Here is a 22,998-nt window from a genome sequence, read left to right as displayed (position 1 = left end):
CCCATCACAGGCAGCTGAAGGCTAATTCTCCACTGCCACACACTGTATTGTAGAGTGTAAACTGTTACCATTCTGATATGGTGGCATTTTATACCTACTTTGCACTGGTGTAAATGAGATAGTGGAGAATCAGATCTCTGATCTTTATATATGGGGTGGAAGGAAATAATTTACTATTGTCACCTGTACAATCCATGTGCTATAGCCAGATCTGTACCCAAGCTGACATGAATCAATTAATTTAAGATATTGTGCAAGGTGTTTTCAAACTGAAGATCTTTCTGGCTAAGAACAAGTGCAAATCTTCTGTGAACAGTAAATCTTTATAAATGTCAATTAATACCGAATAAAGGAGAATGTTACAGAAATTCTATTTTCCCAAAGCTTATTTTCTGTTCTTACTTCAGTTGCTCTATAGACTGATGTGACCATGGAGATTCTTGTGCTGCATGATCAGTTGGTAAGCTGTTGATAAACTATATGGGTTAACTGAGTCTCTGTGTTCTTTTAAGGCTAGAGTCACAAGGGGACACTAATCTGTTACAAAGCTGAGTGTTACAGTCTATGTTTTAGGTGTCCTGCCAACTGGTAGAATTCACAACCCAGAGTTAGCCAACCAGGTGCCCTATACAGTGCATGGGTAGGGTTAGCCATTTTTTTTAAAGATTTACAGAAGCCACAAAGCTGAGCAGGAAGCTGCTTAAGCTAGACAGTAGGAAATTCTGAGGGCAGGGGTGTGGTCTAAGCCCCTCTGAGCATCACCTAATTCTGGGTCAAAGGGCTTTTTCTCTTTGGGATTTACAGCTGTGAACCCTCTTTCAGAGTTAGGACTTGCCTTTGGTACCTTTCTCAAGAAAAAACTCAGGAGGAAGAGCAGATGGTGGTCCTGTAACCCTTTCCTCTTCTCCACACCCATTAGCTCAGTGATTAGGGGCTTCAGCTGAGATATGAGTTGAAGTCCCTGCTCCCCATTAGGCAGAGGAAGGTTTTGAATTCAGGTCTCCCACCTCCAAGGTGAGTGCCCTAAACATTGGGCTAATGAGTATAAGGGGCTACCACTACCCTTGTCTTTTGTGTCTCATTAGTCATACTCTGATCACCCTACCAGATCCCACTCCTCAAGTGGTACAGGTGAGAGAACTCCTAGTTTGTGAATCCTGCCAGGGCTTAGGTATGAGTGAAGCACTGAGCTGTTCAGTGGTGCTAGGACTTGGGCAGTTGTGAGCTTGCCCTCTGACCTAAATTCAGGTGTGTTGAAGACTTTACCAGAAGAAACCTTAGGCCCCTATAGACTTTAAACACCTATAGGGTCAGGAGGCAACTGAGCAGTGCTTTTTTGAATGCTGGTGGCACCAAAAATGCATTTAGATGCCTAAAATGGTAGTTAGGTATCTAAGTCCTCCTTGTCAATCTGTATCCTAATTTCTTACCTCAAATTCTCATGAACACCACAGTCCAAATGACATTATTGACAAGTCAGTGATATAGTCTAGTCCTCATTTAGTTGCATTTTTCTAGTAATTAAAAGTAAGAAAAATGTAGAGCTTCTCTACAAATGAGCTATTCTGGAAAAAACTCCAAGTGTATTTCAGAACAAAACAAACTCTTTCCTAATTATCTTAATCCACTTGAAATTCATAACTGACCTTATTCCATAATAACGTTCATGTGTAAACAAGCTCTTACTTCTAAGCTATCTTTCAGAAGTGCACAGAGCAGGATCAGCCTGATAGTATGTCCAGTATATTGATAAGCTTGATTCCACAGCTCATTGGCTTGCTTGTTCAGCCAGCAGGGGCTGCTCAGCTCCTGGGAGAATGGCTAGCCTTGTGTCCCTCTAATACAGGGATAGGCAACCTATGGCACGCGTCCCGAAGGCGGCACTTTAGCTGATTTTCAGTGGCACTCACACTGCCCGGGTCCTGGCCACCGGTCCGGGGGGCTCTGCATTTTAATTTAATTTTAAATGAAGTTTCTTAAACATTTTAAAACTTTATTTACTTTTCATACAACAATAGTTTACTTATATATTATAGACTTATAGAAAGAGACCTTCTAAAACATTAAAATGTATTACTGGCATGTGAAACCTTAAATTAGAGTGAATAAATGAAGACTTGGTACACCACTTCTGAAAGGTTGCTGACCCCTGCTCTAATACTTACCCCTTTGGGCTAACTGGGGAGTATTACTGATGGGCTCCAAAATTAGCTCTAGCCAATCTCTGCAGATGGAGGAAAAGCTAGTTTGGATGCTTTCATGAAGATGTTGGATCCTCTTTACTTATGCTCTGCATTATATATAATGGGGTTGAATGTACCAATCTAGAAAAAGTAGGAATCCAAAGGATTACTTGCATATCCACCGAGACTTGAACCTTGTTAGAGCTGGATTGGTTTGGATAAGGACTCCCCTCCTTCCTAGCTTTTCAAACAGCTGTTCAGTCCTTTTAAATTTTACACTTTAATTTAGTTCATTCAAAGGTCTATATAAGCTACTAGCAAACTTGGGTGACGGCATTTTAAACAAACCAGCTAGAAAATAATTTACAGCACTCCCAGCAATGTTGAATTACTGTTTAAATAAAGCAAATTAAATCCAAGACCTGATCTTTCATCAACATCCCCTCATGTGACATCTTCAACCTGGGATTGTGTTAATCATCACTATTGCAATAACACTTATGTTCAGCAATTAGGGCTCCTATTTCTTTTTAAAAGATTTCAGAGCCTTAGGTTGCATTTATAAATTGTTCTATTTAAATAGTAATTCAGAGCTGTTGGTAATTCTGAGCCCTGAGGAAGGCTGGTTTGGCTGAAACATCAGCTGCTCTGATAAATGAAATGGCTTGTTGAAGCAACAAAATAAATGAGCCTTTAAATAAAAAAAATGCATCGAATTTCACACACATACACAATTCACTAACACGAGATGTAGTGTAGGGGGCATTAAGAAGGATTTAGAAAAGGACTCCTTCAGTGGGTGCATTTGAAAAGTTTCTCCAGACTTTAGATACTAGTGTTCCCTATTTTAATTGCTGGGCACATGTCTGAAGAGATAAGATATGTGACCATGCTATCTTCTTGGCTGAAATCTGTGTCTGATTCTCTGGTGGTGTGTCAGTCACTGATGAAAGATCTGAGCCACAGGGAGTGCATCTACACTGAGGATTTTCTGAAATGCTCCCACCTTTGCCCTAGCAGTGTTGCAGATCAGAGTAACTGTAGACAACCTGGTGATAAAATATTGGCAGCTGGTTTATGCTAGTTCTCCCACTGCTATGAGCACAGGTGGAGTTGCATGAGTGCTGAGGCACTAGTGGGAGAACTTCAGAAAATGTTGCATTGTTGGGAATTAACTCAACATTGGTGTATGGGGCTGGGGAGGTTACACATCCAGTGAGATTCCTCCTGCCAGCTGCCCACAAGATTACTTGGAAGGGAATCAAAGTCTCTGGATACCCAGGTGTGTTAAGCTTCCCTGTGTTTCAGCAGGCTACAGCACTGGTTCCTCCTTAGCCCTGTCTGAAACACTTCCTGGGCATGGATGAAAATCCGGAGCCCCTCAGCCCACCTGCCTTGGGTCCCTAGAACCAATGCTGACCACACGAGAAACCCCAGTTACTTAAACACACCCTGTCCCACAATCCCACCCCAGAGGGTATGAAACATCTAGATTATAATGTAGCTCTCTGAGTGCATGTGGTATTTGTGACGCATAGAATGCACAGAGGATTTGCACAGGATTCCAACACCATTGCTTTTTAACTAAATAGCCAACACACAAGAGAGTGCAGATCATTTAGAAAACAACAAAAATCCTAAACACAACCATCACTAGCTCACCCTTCACTTTAAGTAATAAATGACGCAAAACAAAGTTTAATAATCAGATATTAAAGAACCAGAAAGTAGCATGTCTGAACTATTTTTGGCTCTGTGGCTTTTGTGGCTACAAAAGGAAGGGCTGGGTATCTTAAATTGTTTTAGATTAGCACGATTTCTTCCTGTTTCTGCCCCTACTCCCTGCTGTTTCATTTCTAGTTGTAGGTTACTGCCAGTTGCTTAACACCCCTAATGATAAAAATACCTGTCATGAAAATACTCTGCTTATTTGAAACATCTTCCACTAACTTCCAGGGGACAAAAATACATAGATGAAATAATTTATTATATCAAATAAGGTTTGACTATACCATAAACAAAAGTTAGAGAGATCTGGCTCAAAGGGAACCCATCCATCACACATGAACAAATGGGAATGCCGCCTCCTCTATTTCTTTTTTTTCCTTTGATGTCTTGGTAAGCACAAAAGAAAAATGGGTAATAATCGTTTGCAAAGCAGTCCTACCCATGGCTAGTGGGCAGGTCTCATGAACTACGACTGAGCCTTCTGTTTGCTACCATTGGTCCTTTTCTGGTTGGCTGGCAAAAGAATATAAAATGTCTTCCACCTCCCTTGCTGAGACCAAGGAAATAGCATCTGATCAGGTTTCCAACAGCATAATATTAATACATTGCAACTGCTCTATAAAATCACACTTGTAAGTCCCATATAAGCATTAATCATTTTCTGTCAAATTGCTTGTTTTGTTTTCATTATGTTCTCTAGGGTGGAAACAAAATAGCTGAGATTTGAAGATCACCATTACAGCTGGTTCAGAGGTAGTATTAAAGTAACAACATTGTGCTATTAGTTGTACAACCACATACTTCCTTATCAATGAGTGGATCACATATATAACGAACTGAATTTCGTATTGCTGTATTATTCATAATTGTTTGCACTTTGGTTAGTTCCATGGCATTATTTGCTTAATCGGGGAACAAAAACAATATAATTTTACTTAGGCAAGTAACCAGCTTTGCACAAATTGTACATATTTGAAATGAACTGTTAGCAAACACTCTCTTAATTTTATTATTCTGTTATTTTATATTTCGAAGACATGAACTAGTTTCAAATAATGTATGGATCCAGAATTTTATGATTTGTTCACAGTTTAAGAACAAAAATCAAGGCAATACTCAATGAATAAATTCTTCCCTTGGCTCTAATATAGGGGATGCCCAGTGGAAAAAGCATAGCTAATTAATTTATTGCAATGAGTTTGTTTTGCCCTAATATATCTTTTAATTGATTTGTCCTGCTAGTTGTTGCACTCAGGGGTGGAGAAAAGCAATAAACACAGATATTGAAAGTTATAAAGCAATTTACACTGTGGAAGGATTGAGCTTTAGCTCACGAAAGCTCATGCTTAAATAAATTTGTTAGTCTTTAAGGTGCCACAAGTACTCCTGTTTTTTTTGCAGATTTTCACTGTTACTGTTTAATTATCTCAGAAATTTTGTTCTTTATTTCTTGTAATCGAATTGACTTAATCTGACATTTTTATTACTTAATTAGACAGAAAAGAATCTTCAAAGTGTTTTGTTGCTCAGATTGTTTTTAGGTGTTGAATTAGTGTATATTATTGCTGGCTTTAAGCTTATGTAACTGGTGGAGTTTCATGAGGGAAGCATACCACTATCCTTGTCTATATAGCACCCAGATGCCTTTAAAATAACAACTTAAATAGACTATTGTGTCAGAAAACATCTTACTGGAGGCTTGACTTGACTCTTAAGGAATTTGTTTTAGGATTTTCATGGTCCCCACATTGAGCTATGACAGATGCTAAGGTTACTAATGGCCCTCCGATGGTGTGTAGTGACGTTCGGATACAAACGATCAACAAGAGTGGAAAAAACAACTTAATATTGTACTGTCAAATATATCTGGATGATTATTTGTTCACTGACAGAATCCTCCTTTCCTCAATGACACAACCCAGTTCTCTGTGTCAGTTAATTTTGCTCTTTGGTAAAGAATATTCTAAGACTTGTACATCTCTATTATTCTTCCCTCTAATGCTAAAAAGGAATGCTCTACTGCTCCATTTGTGGCAGGAATAGTCAAGAGAAAGCACAGAATTTATAGAGTTCAGGTATGCATCACTGTATTTATCTAATCTAATCTATCCCAGAGGAAGTCCAGCAGCTAGTTATCTTTTCTCCCTCTGCTTGAGCCATAGGTATGGTGAACATCAGGTGGAGATGCTGAGGATCTTTCCTCTTTGCCCTTGAGACTACTGAGGAAAGGAGCACTGAAAGGGAAGAGTGGGTCGACCATCACAGCTCTTCTGATCCTTCCTTCAAGGTATTGTATATTCTGACAGAGGCTTGAGCTAGCATGCAGCTCCCATTCACACATGCAGAGTGGAAGTAAAGCCAATTCCTCTTACCCTCCTGCTTGGTGATGAGGGCTCCTGACACCACCAGATAGAACTGTATAGGGCAATTAGGTGGATTATATATAAAATTCTGCCTTCTCATGCTCACCCTAACTCTTGGCCTGGCCCAGATGGTATTCTGTATCAAAATAATGCTGTTTGATTTAATGTTCCATTAAAAATAAGTGGAATGAGCCACTATAAATGATTTCAAATCTTAACAAGAGCCCTGTGTTTCCCTGGAGCCTTGTTTCTTAAAGAGATCCAAAGTAAATCTTAACAGATTTGCCAAGGAGCTAGTCACTGGTTTTATGGGTGCTTTGCTCTACTCATGATTGATTTAGCCTATTTCCCCTTCCTATGTATAACTAATAATGATATATAATATATTTAGTTGGTATTCAAGAAAAAGAACAGATTTCTTTAATGGTTTAAAATTTATATTAATCTGCCCCTTCTCTTCCTGATCAATTTACCAGCTCCATTCATTCATAAAGATCAGAAGAATGAGAATGGGAATCCGCAGCACCCCACTGAATAGAGCCACAGGATAGAAAACTCCCAGTGAAGGTGCTGCCCTTCTGTACTGCAGCTGCAGTTGCAGAGTCACAGTTAATGCTTGAACTTTGATGTGAATATCCATTAGTACATCTGCCACTTTTGAGGAAGAAAATACCATATAAAGCAGCAGCTTCTCCTTTCCTACCCCCTAAGCTTCTTGAAATATGTCCCTTTTCCCCCACAATCTCCCTGGGCAAGTTCTGCTGGCATAGGATTCCCTATGTTCATGGAAGCATAGGGTAGTGATCAGAGTTAGGGGTAGAAGTCACAGTGGAAATTATTACTATATATAATTTCTGCTAGAGAGGATAGTAGCTTAGGAAGGCTAACTCAGGCTTCTGTATAATTATTATTTGGAATTGTTTTGGACCTTTTTATAGAGCCCTAATTTTCAGCTTCATTTCATTCTCCTTTATTGGTTTCCTTAATGCTTACAACAAAGAACATTTGATTTACAATTGCAATGTGAATACGTGAATGTTATGAAAAGAGGGCAAGATTCTTCACATTGCTAACAGTGATTCTAAGTGGAAATGGGTCTAGAACTGAACTTAAAATCCAAATGTCTCAGACTTGTGATTGTGTGGACTGGATTTGAATTCCTGCTTTCCCTATGATTTGATCTGTGTTGGAACCAGAAGGCCCTGTTTTCTGAATCTGATTTGAATGTGGCGCTGGTAGAAGAAATGTCCTGAGAACAATTAATCTTAAGAGATTGGCCTTGTGTTGACCAAAATCTTGCTAGAGTATTTTGCAAGATTTCAAAGCCATTGAACTTACGCTGTCCTTGGCTTGGCTTGATCTCAACTGTTGAGCCTTAACCTAACCTGGATCACTAGCCCATCTCACATTCTAGGTGACTTATTCTCCACTAAGTAGATCTTCCAATTAATAATAATTGGAGGTTTGTGCTGGTATTGACACATGTGCAGTGGAAGATGTTTTAGCTGCCTGCAAGGGTTTATGTGCAGCTGTGAAACGTTGTTATTGTTATGCACAGGTTCTATGTTTCTTGGTGTCTTGGATAAACATTCCAAAGATTGAATCTTTATTCAGTGTTCCTGTCTCTAGGGGCTGGCCCTGATATTACTATACCAAGTTTGACTTCAGTGGATCTAACATGTAATTTATACTGATGTGAGATCAGGATCAGGGTCCTTGTGTTTTTCAAAACTAAGCTAGAAATAATGCAAGAAAAAGCTTTCTCAGAGCATTTTCAGTTCTTCCTATTTCCAGTTCAGCCATTAATATTGTAAGAAAGGCTTTTTGTAGTACTTTGGCACTTCTGCTTTTGCAGAGAAACATGAAAAATAATGAGAATAAAAAATGTAGTGTCCACATGTCTCCTGTGCTTTTGGAAGCTCCTAGGGGATTTCACCATTTTAGTGGAGTGCTGTGTATGTGTCTGCCAGGATTCTGAGCTCAGTTACACCACTGCAATTGGCATCAAAACCTGGCCCAAAGATTGTGAAATAGTTTGAGATCCTTGAGGTTAAAAGGGGATATAAATGTAAAATGTTATCAAAGCAGTGGCAAGTCATGTACAAAATAATACTTTGTTTACTGAAATAATTCTGTAGATTATATGTGACAGGCATTCAACTTGATTTGACATTAGCATCAGTTGGTATAAGAAGTCCAGAGCCCCCCTAGCCTGAGAAGATCCGACTGTCTTTTTCACTTGCATTAATCACCCTGGTGACATTTAAAGCATTTTGAATTGTGGCTGAAATAGCAAGTGCTGATCAGTTTACGTCAAGTACATGTAAGCTGCTTGCTCTAGCTTGTGTTTTGAAAAGGGGTGCAATTGCTTTTCTGACTTCTGTTTGTACTTGTGCCTTTCGACATTAAATATGTTTATGGCAATCTAGGATTTGATAAAAATTCTGGATGTTGCAGAAGTGTTGCCATGGGAGTCTATGTTTATTTTTCTCTCAATGACTTGTATAGCAACATTGCCCAGTTTACAAATCAAAAGATAATTTATCTTCACTGCCAGTGCTGCACACTCAGCCTGTGATCTGAAAACCAAGTAGTGTTCTGTTTCCTCGGATATTACCAGTAACAAAGACTCTACAATCAGACTTAATGGATAATTTAGTGCAACGAAAGGTAGCAAAGTCTCAGCAACACTAATTTCTACCACAGCTAGACCAATTCACTTTATTCAGTCATTATCTCAGTACTGTTTACTTGTTGAACTTTAATAACTGATGCTGTCTACTGCATGCTCAAGAGCCCTTTCTCTCCTAGTCACCACAATTAATGTCATTATTCACTGCCTAAAAACTTCATTAACACAGAATTGAGATTCACCAGCAGTGCCTCGAACCCTTCCAGAGTGTTGAAAGAACCTATCCTTAAAATTCTGAATTATAGAGTTTAGGTTTCAGGGCCGCATTGGTGTGTACCTTAACTCTGCCCCTGGGAGCTGGCAAGAACACAGTGGAGCTATACTGTAACTATCATTCTGCCAGAGCTGCTCTGTAATAAGCAGACATGAGGAATGAGTAAGGGTGTATCTACAGCTTGAGCTGGAAGTGTGATTACCAGCTCAAAGTCACATCTGCTTGCTAGCTCTGATTGAGCCAGCACACTAAAAATAGAGTGTAGCCACAACAGTATATGCCTGGGGTCTTGGATGGGTACGTACTCGGGGTGGCTAGATCCTCTGCCACTTGTACTGCTGCAGCTGTGCTCTATTTTTAGTGTGCTCGCTCAGGCACAGTTAGCACGTGTATGTCTCCTCAAACTGGGAAATACACCTGAAGCTTGCTGTGTATATGTACCCCATTTTAGGTGGGATGTTGTCCCACAGAACTGAACTTTCTCATTCATCCACATGCATTCCAACTGCCCCAGCTCTATTCACTGGTGCAGGGATTACTTGTGGCAGATTGCCACATTTCCCATTGAGATATGCGGAGAGCAAGGCTGGCTGTAGACCCCAGCGCGCCAAGCGCCCGCTTGGGGCGGCATGCCACCGGGAGGGTGGCAGGTGGCTCCGGTGGACCTCCCGCAGACATGCCTGCGGAGGGTCCGGTCGTCCGGCGGCTCCGGGGACCTGCCGCAGGCATGCCTGCGGAGGGTGCGCTGGTCCCGCGGCTCAGGTGGACCTCCCGCAGGCGTGCCTGTGGATGCTCCACTGGAGCCATGGGACCAGCGGACCCTCCGCAGGCACATCTGCAGGAGGTCCACCGGAGCCGCGGGACTGGCAACCGCCAGAGCGCCCCCCGCGGCATGCCACCATGCTTGGGGTGGCGCAATTGCTAGAGCCGCCCCTGGTGGAGGGGTGCATTTGCACCCACATGGATCATGGAAACCTGTGCTGAGATATGTGAGTTGTGCAAACAGAGGAGCATATGTGGGGGGACACACAAGGAGGCTTCCTGCGAATACCTGACTGCCACTTAGCTACCACCTGTGCTTTCTCCCTGGCTCCATAGATCTGAAGGGGCCATGAAAAGGAAAGGAGGTGGTAACCAATCAGCTATGAGGCGAAAAGCTGAGGCAGGAAGGGATAGTGGAGAGGATTCCTGGACTCCATGCTCCACGTAAGTGGAAGAGAGTCTAGCATAAGAGGTGAGGTATAAAAGGGACACACTGATAGAAAGGGGAAGTTGTGTGACCAGATCAATCACAATACTCCATGGAGATGAATAAAGCCTGACACAATAGCTCTGAGAGATGTGAACTGATTTATTAGTCTCAATGGGTGTTCTCTTCCCAGGGGCGGCTCCAGGCCCCAGCACGCCAAGCGCGTGCTTGGGGCGGCATGCTGCGGGGGGCGCTCTGCCGGTCGCCGGGATGGCGGCAGGCAAGGTGCCTTCGGCGGCATGCCTGTGGAGGGTCCACTGGTCCCACGGCTTCGGTGGACCTCCTGCAGGCGTGCCTGTGGAGGGTCTGCTGCTCCCGTGGCTCCACCGAAGCTGCGGGACCAGCGGACCCTCCGCAGGCGCGCCTGCAGGAGCTCCACTCGAACCGCAGGACCAGAGGACCCTCCGCAGGCGCACCTGCGGGAGGTCCACCGGAGCCGCAGGACCGGCGAGCAGCAGAGCGCCCCCTGCGGCATGACACCGTGCTTGGGGCAGCGAAATGTCTAGAGCCGCCCCTGTCTCTTCCCCCATTCTCAAAATCTACTGTAGCCCCTTTTGGAGAATACCCATGTTGAAGACAATCTTACTTATACCTATGGGTTTTAGAGCAATTTGAATATTAAAATTAAGTCCTAATGAATAACCAAATGACTCCAAATACAATAACAAATTGGCTGTGTTGTAGCATGCTGTATTTAAAATAATCTCACACTGCATGTGGATTTTAGATTCTTTTAAAAATTAAAACAAGTTCATAATGTAGGGAGCCAAGTGTTAGGAACCCCTTGATTAAATTACTCCAAATTTGCCCCCCACCGTCTACCCCAACCTCTGTTGTGGCAGTGTTGCAGCCCTGAAGCATGAGCCCTGCGAACCTGAGTCAGCTGACTGTGGCCAGCCGCAGACATTTAACTGCTGTAGACATATCCTAAGGGGTACCCTGGTTGTAGAGTATCATTTTGAAATGTTTGTTGTAGTTTGAGCACTGTACACTGCTTAATTTTTGTGTAGGTTGTTGTAGAAAGTTCACATTTGTTTTCCTGGTATATTTTTCATGATAAACAAAGATCAGTCAAAACAGTAAGACAATATCCTGGCACTGCAGTTAATGGCTGCCTTATGCCAGTCCTTACAATAGGGTAGTCACTATTATGGGTGTGTCCTGGTGCTTGGCAACCTCTTTGATCATACTGTTATTGATTAAAATCACAACTACTTGCTTTTTAATTTGATCACACTCAGTCCCATTGTTGAGGAAATAGGTGAAGAGCATGTGGCATGATTACATTTACCCCAGCCAGACCTCAAATTTGGACCAATAACTCTATCCTAGATCCCCATGAGGCACAGCAATTTGCAGGACAAGCCAAATAAGCATACTGGTTTTAAAGCACTTAGAAAAGTCAGTTGTTAAGCAGTAAAATAATCTCAGAATTAACTATAGTTCATCTACCATCTAACTCTAACCGCCAGAAAGTACCTATATAAAATTGGCACGTTGTCAGCACCATTTGTATATTCAAATTGGAGCTACTTATTTTCCCGTCAGTACATATTTTACCATAGCAGAGACAATAGAACATTGATTTGGAAAAGTGAGTTGGATTCCATTCTGTCTTAGCAGCAAAGAGTCCTGTGGCACCTTATAGACTAACAGACGTATTGGAGCATGAGCTTTCGTGGGTGAATACCCACTTCGTTGACATGCATCCGACAAAGTGGGTATTCACCCACGAAAGCTCATGCAAATACGTCTGTTAGTCTATAAGGTGCCACAGGACTCTTTGCTGCTTTTACAGGTCCAGACTAACACGGCTACCCCTCTGATACTTGACACCATTCTGGCTTGTGTATCAGTCAAAATGCAGCTAAGTTCTGACTGCAGTCTTTATTACTAGTGATGAAGTACTTAGAAGAGGTGAAATCAGTCTGTTTTTCTAAAGGTACTGATTATCACAGTTTAGGGCAACTGCACCTCTATTTCTCCTTGGGCAAGGGCACACACTCCCAGGCTTCTAGCTTCCCAGCTGCTGCCTTTTGGGGTGGAGACTTGGTCTCACTCCCTTCTGACGGGTATTTCCACACTGCACAGTTCCCTGCCTTCACTGCGTTATTCCCAGTAGAGACAGGCTGCCCAAGCACCTCTGCTTGCTTTCTCTTTAGAGACAGTTAATAGTGGGACTGTCCACAATTATAGACCCCACGTAGTTCTTTCTATGCAAGTCTATTTTACTCTTAAATCAAAAACACTACAGAACCACCATATTAAAAACAACAAAAGAACCTACATGCATGCTAATAAGTTTACCAGACATCACTCCATCTCTACCATGGGCTCTGGCAGAAGTAGTCCTTCAACACCCCATCCAAGGGATTTCCTGTATGGTCACAAGTTCATCACTTCATCTCAGAACTAGCACACTCATAACATGTTTATTCCACCCTTTATACAGTTCGGGGATCTTTGATCTGGAGTTTCCAGGAGCAGGTAATTAGCAGACAATGAGTTTTCTTCTCCATGGTATAGTTTCAAAAGGGTGGATTCTAGAGGATCATTTTGCATTCCCCTTACATCCAGGTACTTCCTAGAAAATCCACTTCACAGTTTTTGTTCCAAAAAGCTCTTTGATGTTCCTAATACCTTCTAGAGATTGCATTAGTCAGTCTCCTAGAGAAGGTACATATCTACAGTTCCTCAAGAAGACATGCACAATTCCATTTTAATACAATAGACCCCAAAAGTATTACAAATTATTCAATAAGGTTTAACTTAATTCAGTAAAGTTCACTCGGGATATTGTCAGTCTATCAGACCTGTCAGTCTGTCACATCACTATTACTATGGCATCTATGGTATACTATTTCATGGTATTGAAACTGGAGTTTGCAAGACTAGGAGTTGTTAAAAGCTTTTGCTGATGTATAAAATATAAGGAAGTCCCTGAAAGATCAACTACGTAACCTTATGATGTCATGAGTCACGTTTTCCCCCCATTCCAGGCCAAATTGTGCCCTTACATATGCATAAGTGTCACTGAAATAAGAGAGATTTTTCCGCATATCTGTGAGCAGAATTTTTGGCCATAACTGTACGTTAAAGCACAGATTCAAATGAAAGGACCAACCAGTGGGACCTCTTTTTGTTGCCCAAAGAGCAGATTTGCTGAAAGTCAAATGTTTTCTTCTATTAAGACCCCCTGCTGATGATGGCAGTTGTTAATATTATTCAATAATATATCGCCTAAAGGCCCTGATCAAGACTGGGACCCTGCTGCCCGAGGTGTTTTACAAACAGAGATACATAAACACAATCCCATCTGAAAGATTAGAGTCTAAGGCCAGGTCTACACTACAGACCTATGCCAGTATAACTATGTCTCTCAGGAGTGTGAAAAATCCACAGCCGTGAGTGACAGTTATACTGACCTAATTCCCTGTGTAAACAGCACTATGTCAATGGGAGAGCTTCACCTCTTGACATAGCTACTGCCTCTCAGGGAGGTGGATTAACTACACCAATGGGAGAAAGTCTCCCTCTGCATTGTAGTGTCTTCACTAAAGCCCTAACATAGCAAGCAGCATACAAAAGGTGGGAGAGAGGAAGCCAATAAAGTGTGTGTGTTTTGTAAAATATAAAATTACAGAACTGTCATGTTCCTGTACTAGATATGCACTGGTCACAGAGCTTATTTATAAGCACCAGATGTGTTCATCAGAAGATCCTTTAATGATTTGCCGGCTATGGCTGAGGTTCTTTTAAATAAAGTATTTTACACACTGTATCATCTAATAGCTGAACAATATAATAAAGTTTTAGCATTCCATTACAAGAGCTACACAGTTCTGTATTTTCATAAATCACTATATATGTTGACTTTCCTGACTGTCCCTCACTTTGGCATAATATGCTGACTGATTTATTGCAGGTGTTGCAGTGCAAAGTGGGTCCTGAGAAAGGATATGGAAGAACATAGGTTAGTAGTTAGAGACAATAATGTATAACTATGAAGGGGCAAAGCTTTGAAGGATCTTAGTGGTTCAGCCAAGAAGTGTGAATTTGATGTAGTGGAAGCGGGAGAAACATTGTAGAAATTCCAAGTGGGTGAGAAGAGGACTGTCTGTGAGAGCCTGACATATTTCATCTATTTCCTAATCAAACAGATCTCTGTAAACTAACACTAAACTGTACTGGAAGTGTAAAAGGAAATTAACCTCAGTATTCTATTCCTATAATAGAAAAATGTGAGTGTGTTCTGTATCAACAGGATGATTTTATTCAGTCTAAATTATGTTCAGGAAAGCATATGATCAACTAAATTATACACAGTAGATAATGATGAGCTTGCATCGCACCTACAGATCACTCAGCCATGACATTGGAATCATGTTAGTAATAATTAAAAGTATGTACATGCTTTTGTGCTTGGCTATTCTGACCCATGATTAAGCTGTACATTATTAGAACATGATTTTCATCCCATTCCTAGTCATCATTTATAAGTCAAACCTTGGATCTAGTAGGTGTATACCCAGTTACTCGTTATCTTGTGCATTGAGCCAAATCCATAACGTTGTTTGCTTATGAAAATAATAAAACCTGATTGAAGGGTTCTTGTTTATTTATGCAATCTTTCATTTTGCAGGAATGTTTCCCCTCACTTGATGAAATTTTCTGACACTTCCTGATAGTCTATATCATACGGTTAGTCCCATTCAAATTTTTGAGAGCAATATCACACATGAGGAATGTGTAACAGACTAGTGATGACCAAGATAAGCAACTAGTTTATATATAAATGTAAGAAATATGACACCAAAACACAAATCAGAAAATTTGTAAAATATTGCAACAAAAAAAATCCCAGCGTGGCTGGAGGAGGGGCAATATGTATAGTTGGGAAACCTAGAGAGTTTCTACTTTTTATAGGACATGAGAAATCCAATGAAGGGAAAGAAACTTCTCTACTGAAGGTGTTGAATTGTGTAGGCTGTCCTGGCAAAGACTATAAACTCTGCAGACACCTGGTCATGGCATCTCTCCCTTAAATATTAATGCAAGCATATAGTGATCCTTGCTAGCAAGAAAATTAACATCCACATCATTAAACAACTCTGCCAAATGTCATTGTAAATTAAGAAAACATTATCTTAGAAACTATGTAATTTAGGAATTTCATGATTAGAGCCTGACAATTCTGACAAATGGGGGAAAATTGTTTCAGGTTGAACCAAAAATGAATCTTTACAAAATTTTTAGTGAATCAAAAAGTAGGAAAAAAATATTTTCAAGTTGGTTGCACCCAAAACACAATGTTTTATTTTGATTTTGAGCACTTTTTTTACACGTGGGTATTAGTAAAACAAAATTAAATGAAATTTTGAAATGAAAAATCAATTTTTTAAATGTCAAAATGAAATATTTTGAAAGTATTTTTTGTTTTAGTGAACAAAACAATTACGTGAAATTGACATGAATGTGAAATATTTCAGTTGCCTAATCTGCATTTTTGGCCGAATAAAAGATTTCTGTGAAAAATTTAACTCACCTCTAATCCTGATGCATCTTATATGAATTAGAGAGACAGTGTGTGATGTGATCCAGTGAATAATAGCCTATGGAGTGTTGTTGGACTGACTGTTAAGGGATCTGGCTTGCTGCCTGACTCTACCTCAGTCTGCAGTCTTGGAAAAGTTACTCCACTTTTCAGTGTCAGCTATTCTGGTCTGTGAGTAGTGGAAGTGGAGCCAGGATTTCTCCCTCTATTCATCCTCTCTATGCCAACTAATTGATATGGGTAGTAGCCCTTGCTCACATCTCCACCTCTCATAGTTGGCGTCACATTCTGAGCAGGGTTGAACCAGGGAGTTAAGTAACGCTTACATTTCTAAAGCCTGAGCAGATCCCTTAGTTGCTTGGGCTTTATGCAGTTGATTATTGTGGCACAGTATATATTTCCTTATTGTTATTTGTACCTTATAACAAAAACATGAGAGGGAAGGAAGCCTATATTTTAACTTTCTATTGGACACCTTCATGCTTGAATAGATTTCCCTGGTGGCTGTGATGTCATCAGCATGGTAAATCCTGGAGCTATTCAGCAGACAAATGGAAGTGAGCCAGAAGTAGCTAATATGGGTCTTGAAAGAAAATTGACAAGTTTTAGGTAATAAAGTTCTCAATAGTGGATGAAAATGTCAGGCCATATCCTTAGTAATAATTGGCATAGCTTCACTGACTTCAATAGAACTATGCTAATCTGTCAGCTGAGTTTCCAGTCCTTGGTGTTTTATTTGTTGAATTGACCTTTAATAGATTTAGCATACTATTTTTATTTATGTATTTATTTATTTCTGCATGTAGCGATGCATGACTCATCCCTGCAGCGCCCCCTGCCTGTTGTCCAGGGAATTAGCTCTTCCAGCCTCTGGAGTGCCCTCTGCAGGCCAGTGTCCCACTGCTGCTGGCCCCCGTGCCCCTCCCAGGACCCAGTGCCTCACTGAATGGGGTGCTGCCCCCGGGCCATACAACCCTCAGTCTCAGGGTCTCCCCTCCACAGGGAACCCCAACCCCTATCACTACCTCAACTCAGTCATAGGCTACTGCCAGTCACCAACTCGGCCCCATGCCCTGGGACAGACTGCAGTGTCAGCCACTCATCATAGGCAAGGTTGGGTCTGGACCTGCTGCCTCTCTCTGCAACCCAGTGTCTCTATGAGGCCTTGGACAAGGCCCTGCAGCCTGAGGAGTTGCCAGCCTAGAGCTCCCCAGCCCCTCTGGCCTTTCCCCAGCCCTGACTCACTCTAGGCACCCTCAGCTTCCCAGCACCCAGGCCCCTCTCTCTCTGAAGGCAGAGAGAGACTGTCCATGCTTTTGGCCCACTGGCCTTTGTATACAGGCCAGCTGTGGTCTGCTTGGGGCGTGGCTCCCAGCTGTGCCTACTTCCCCAATCAGCCTGGGAGATGCTTGCTCCAGCCACAGCCCTCTGTTCTAAGCCCCTCAGGGCAGGAGCGGGTGACCACCCCGCTACACTGCACAACATAGTTTTTGAGTAACACTTGTACATTGCTGACAGCAATTTTAAAAGTACTCAACTAACCTGTCATAGCTTAGATCAGGGGTTCTCAAACTGGGGGTCATGACCCCTCAGGGGGTCACAAGGTTATTACATGGGGGGTTGCGAGCTGTCAGCCTTCACCTCAAAGCCCCCTTTGCCTCCAGCATTTATAATGATGTTAAATATATTAAAAAGTGTTTTTAATTTATAAGAGGGGCAGGGTCACACTCAGAAGCTTGCTATGTGGAGGGGGTCACCAATAAAAAAGTTTGAGAGCCACTGGCTTAAATCCTATTTGATTCCAGTACAGTTAACTGATTGAAATCACCGATTCCCATATCCTGAATTAGATGATAAAGCAGAATTAATGTGTCATTGCACTATAGCATCATGGACAGAATTATCTCCTTTACAGAGAAGTTCAAGTTAACCATCTCTCTGATTAAATGTGCACCCGCTTGCTTAATAACTATAAAAATGGCCACGTTAGTTGTCTAATTGCTTGGCAGTATTCTTTTATTTTTTTTAACGCTATTGCCTGGTGCATATGTATAAAAGCTGTGGGATGAAGAAGAGGTTAGATTGGAAAGATCAAGTTTTAAGTATCTTAAATATTTGTCTCTCTTAAAATTAATCTCTGGGATTAAACAAAAATTCCCTGGCTTTTAGGAGAAAGCTGTAGAATGCAACAAACTAAAAGACTGAAGAGACAATAGAGCATATGTATCACTTTAAGTTTTGTAGTTTCTCTCTCCCAGGATCACTGGCTTCCCTCTGTGCTATGTTCTCAGCTCATGGTGCCCTATGGGGACAGGAGGTAGCCTATCTGTGTGAAACTTTCTTTGTTTTTTTTTCTTTTTCTGTTGTAAGATTATTATTCTTACATTGTAAGATAGAAATACTAAAATTGCAAGGTTCCATTTGCGATCCCTTATGTTGGCGGTTACTAGGGTGCACACTAGTGCAATCATGGGACTACGTGAGAGGATAAAAATATGCTAAAAAGATCCCTTTCCTAGATCACCTTTGTCACTAAAGAACTAATCCTAAAGTTCTAGAGTAGAAGTTAAACTTTGCACGTTAATTCTAAAATACAATATTACCAGATTTAATTTAATAGCTACTGCAATTGCAAACCCAGCTTGATGTAGTTTTTCTTTTATTCACTTTTCTAATCTCTCCAAATGTCATTCAAAGTTACAGCCCCAATTCTGTATCCACTAGTGCAGATCCTGCCCCCTGCTACTCAGAAATGTTTACAAACATATACAAAGATGTTGGTTCAGCTCTCACAACAGTATGGTTTGGATTATAATTTTCATGAACACCAAGATTGATACTTTGTAGACTGAATCTCATTTTATGCTGTAACTTGCAAATGGGAAATAAATAGTTAATTGGTAGTTCACATGAAGCTACAAAATATTTTTCTCTTACGCAGTGCAATCCAGTTTCTTAGAGCCGGTGTCCTAAATAAGGGCTGGTGTGAAGCTGTAATGCCCCAGGAATGGCCAACAAAAGAGCTTATGCCTCCACGGCTTCTGTGAGATTGGAGGGAGGAAGGTACATGCTCTTCCTTCCATTAGGCTGGAGCAGATTGCTGCCCCCAGGGAACTGCACCTGCTCTGCTTGTGGTTCATCATGGAGGGAGTAGAGAACTAACACTCCTTGTTCTTCCAGAGTGAATGTACTGCTGCAGTAGAAGGTTTTTGTGCAGTAGGCACAGGTGTGTGTGCATGTGTTTTCTACTTGGCTGCATCAGGTCCATAACAACCTGCCGCTTGGATTATAGGTTCTTTGGAGCAACGACAGTATCTTTAATTTGTCTGAAAAGTGCCTAGCATGCTTTGGGTACTGTATAAAATTAAATAAATGTCTGCTTTTCAGATGGTAAAATAGGCCATAGCTGTAGTGTTCTTTCCTCCATTTTGCCCATGTACAGTATATGTCATTCTTTCTAAGATATCCACAACTGTATGCTCATGTGTATCCTTTTACTGTAATAATCCCATGTCAGCACAAGAACACTGTAGGTGGTGTATTACCCCTTTTTGTGGGTTGGATTCTACTACAACATATTTGATAGCATGCCACTCTGAAATGTTTATCTGTCTTTACATAGTGTTCACATTTTGCTTTGGTTCACATAATAGTCTTTCATAAGTAGTAAATACTTTTGTTGGTTTGATAAATACTTTGTCTTATGCATGATTAATGCATCTTTGCATGATTATGCAGTGTCTGTCTTCAGTGACTGAATATCAAACCACAGCTGGTAATATCTTTTGTCATATTTTGCCCTGCTCCTTTCAATCTTGACTCACAAGATTCTTTATTAATATATTTGGAGATAATTTGCTCAGTAGGTTTATGATTTTTTGGTTTGTTTTCTGATGCAAAAATGCATTATGTTGTCTCATGAATAAGGCTCTTGTCCCTTGATAATCACTCCATGGTAGTTTCCCTGAAATTCTTCAGGACTTGCACACACTAACAGCCAAATCCTGCTCTCACTGATGAGTTTTGCCATTGACTTCAAGTGGGAACACAATCAAACCCTAACCTTTAACATTCATCCATGTCGCCAGAGAAGGAGGGGTATTGCCATGTTGTTAATGCCCAAAGAGCATGTCATATTTAAATAAATGGAGGAGTTTATTAAATATTGAGGACACGTGAATCAATAGTTTTCTGCCATGTTAGGGAAACAAAACACAACAATATTGTCATAGCTCAGAATTGGTGCATCTCAGGAGACCTCTAAGAGACAAGAATGAACACGCTGAAATCAATGGAGTTAGAATTAACACACTGAAATCAATGGAGCTAGGCCAACTTGCATAAGCTGAGGATGTGGCCAGTGAAACAACCACAGTATAAAGACACTAAGACTTTTCATGTTGAATGAATCCATTCTTATGCTTGGCTAGAATAAAGAAAAAAATTCAGGCTAATGCATTTATATATATGGTGAAAGATCTGTGCTCCCTCTAAATTAATGAAAAGAACAGTCCTGATTTACATAGTTGAAGATTTGATTCATAGTGTCCAGGGAGGACACCCCTGGATAAAAGGGAGATTCATTTTGCCTTTGGATATGTGAGTATAGCTCCCATTTAAGCTAAAAGGAGCCAGGTGCCACAGAGTGCACAGTTTAGCTCTGTACAGTGTGTACTACACCTTGGCAGAGTGATTGGCAAGATTAATTTAAATATATTTTCTAACTCTGTTTTCTCTGAATGGGGTGCAGGGGAGAAAAGAAAGGATGGATTTATGGTGCATGCAAATTGACAGCAAAATAAGTTCTGAACTATATGGAGTTGAGGTTGTGGGCTAGGGAAGTGGAGAGCAGAGTTCACAAAACACCAGAGGGAGGGCTTCAAAATAGTTTTTGTACCTGAAACCTATCACAAAAAGTGGGAATGTGCTAATAAAGTCTGCGGATGACACAAAGCTGGGAGGTATTGCTAACACAGAGAAGGACCGGGATATCATACAGGAAGATCTGGATGACCTTGTAAACTGGAGTAATAGTAATAGGATGAAATTTAATAGTGAAAAGTGCAAGGTCATGCATTTAGGGATTAACAACAAGAATTTTGGTTATAAATTGGGGACACATCAGCAGGGCCGGCTCCAGGCACCAGCATTCCAAGCTGGTGCTTGGGGCGGCATTCTGCAAGGGGCGGCAGTCCCCCTTGTTTTGCCCCCAAGTAGTGCGCCGAATTGCCGCCGCGAGCATGGGGTGGGTAGTCTGTGTGCCCTTAGGGCGGCAGGCGCGTTTCCACAGCAGCGGCAGTTCGGCGGCAACTTCTATGTTTAGCTGTCCGGGGTGGCTTCAGCTAAACATAGAAGCTGCCGCCGAATTGCTGCTGCCGCGGAAATGCGCCTGCCGCCCTAAGGGCACATGGACTGCCCCCCCACGGTGGCAATTCGGCAGCACTGCTTGGGGCAGCGAAAACTGTAGAGCCGGCCATGCACATCAGCTGGAAGTAACAGAGGAGGAGAAGGACCTTGGAGTACTGGTTGATCACAGGATGACTATGAGCCGCCAATGTGATATGGTCGTTAAAAAATCTAATGCAGTTTTAGGATGCATCAGGCGAGGTATTTCCAGCAAAGATAAGGAGGTGTTAATACTGTTATACAAGGCACTGGTGAGACCTCATCTGGAATATTGTGTGCAGTTCTGGTCTCCCATATTTAAGAAGGATTAATTTAAACTGGAACAGGTACAGAGAAGGGCTACTAGGATGATCCGAGGAATGGAAAACCTGTCTTATGAAAGGAGACTGAAAGAGCTTGGCTTGTTTAGCCTAACCAAAAGAAGGCTGAGAGGGGATAGGATTGCTCTTTATAAATATATCAGAGGGATTAATATCAGGGAGGGAAGAGGAATTATTTAAGTTTAGTAGCAATGTGGACACAAGAAGAAATGGATATAAACTGGACACTAGGAAGTTTAGACTTGAAATTAGATGAAGGTTTCTAACCATTAGAGGAGTGAAGTTCTGGAACAGCCTTCCAAGGGTAGTAGTGGGGGCAAAAGACATATCTGGCTTCAAGACTAAGCTCGATAAGTTTATGGAGGGGATGGTATGATGGGATAGCCTAATTTTGGCAATTAATTGATCTTTGATTATTAGCAGGCAAATAGGCCCATTGGTCTGTGATGGGATGTTAGATGGGGTGTGATCTGAGTTGCTACAGAGAATTCTTTCCTGGGTGCTGGCTGGTGAGTCTTGCCCACATGCTCAGGGTTTAACTGATCGCCATATTTGGGGTTGGGAAGGAATTTTCCTCCAGGGAAGATTAGCAGAGGCCCTGGAGGTTTTTCGCCTTCCTCTGCAGGACTCTGCCCATGGGGCACAGGTCACTTGCTGGAGGATTCTCTGCACCTTGAGGTCTTTAAACCACAATTTAAAGACTTCAGTAACTCAGACATAGGTTAGGGGTTTGTTACAGGAGTGGGTGGGTGAGATTCTGTGGCCTGCGTTGTGTAGGAGGTCAGACTAGATGACCATAATGGTCCCTTCTGATCTTAAGTCTATGAATCTATTAATCTAATTTACCGTTAATTTTTTAAAATTTTGTCTGTGCTTTTCAAATTTAGACATACTTTTCCTTGCTCATTGTGAAAGATAGATTATAGAACCAGATAGCACAGTAGATTTTTATGCTTGCATGAAAGACAAGTATAGATACAACTTTAAAATAAAAGGAGAGATGACATTATAAATCTTTTAGTAGTTATTTGAATACATATAATTTAATGGATAAATTGCAATCCCTGCTGTTCAGAGAGAAATTAAGTGATTGTGAGGATACTAATTGATATATGCATATCCATTTTTATAAGTGTCATGTAGAAGAAAGTCTGGTCACTTTTACTACACATTACTTCCTTTCTTTCTTTTTGGAACAAGGTCTTGTTTTAAAAGTAAGTTCCCTCATGCCTGTGGTGTATGTTGATTAGCCACATACAGAGCAGTCATACCGCCCACATATTTCAGTT

General features: G+C 41.3%; 1 long non-coding RNA gene across 7 annotated transcripts in view; it reads left to right on the top strand.

The window, feature by feature from the left end:
• Nucleotides 1–1,043: 1,043 nt before the first annotated feature.
• The window catches only part of LOC120369390, a 39,166-nt gene continuing 17,211 nt past the window's right edge, over nucleotides 1,044–22,998 (top strand). For 2 of the 7 annotated variants that reach the window (XR_005583131.1, XR_005583135.1), the window contains exons 1-5: nucleotides 3,339–3,465; nucleotides 4,612–4,664; nucleotides 6,026–6,198; nucleotides 14,355–14,402; nucleotides 15,072–15,130. This is a non-coding gene — a long non-coding RNA (uncharacterized LOC120369390). Of the gene's footprint in view, nucleotides 1,132–3,338; nucleotides 3,466–4,479; nucleotides 4,544–4,611; nucleotides 4,665–6,025; nucleotides 6,199–14,354; nucleotides 14,403–15,071; nucleotides 15,131–22,998 lie in introns of those variants that run through there. The other 5 variants (XR_005583132.1, XR_005583134.1, XR_005583133.1 and 2 more) reach the window with 5 other exon arrangements.

The sequence above is a fragment of the Mauremys reevesii genome, linkage group 7 (assembly GCF_016161935.1).
Source record: "Mauremys reevesii isolate NIE-2019 linkage group 7, ASM1616193v1, whole genome shotgun sequence".
NCBI lineage: Eukaryota > Metazoa > Chordata > Testudines > Geoemydidae > Mauremys > Mauremys reevesii.
The sequence above is the reverse complement of the archived record's forward strand: the minus strand, read 5'-3'. Positions and strand labels throughout refer to the sequence as shown.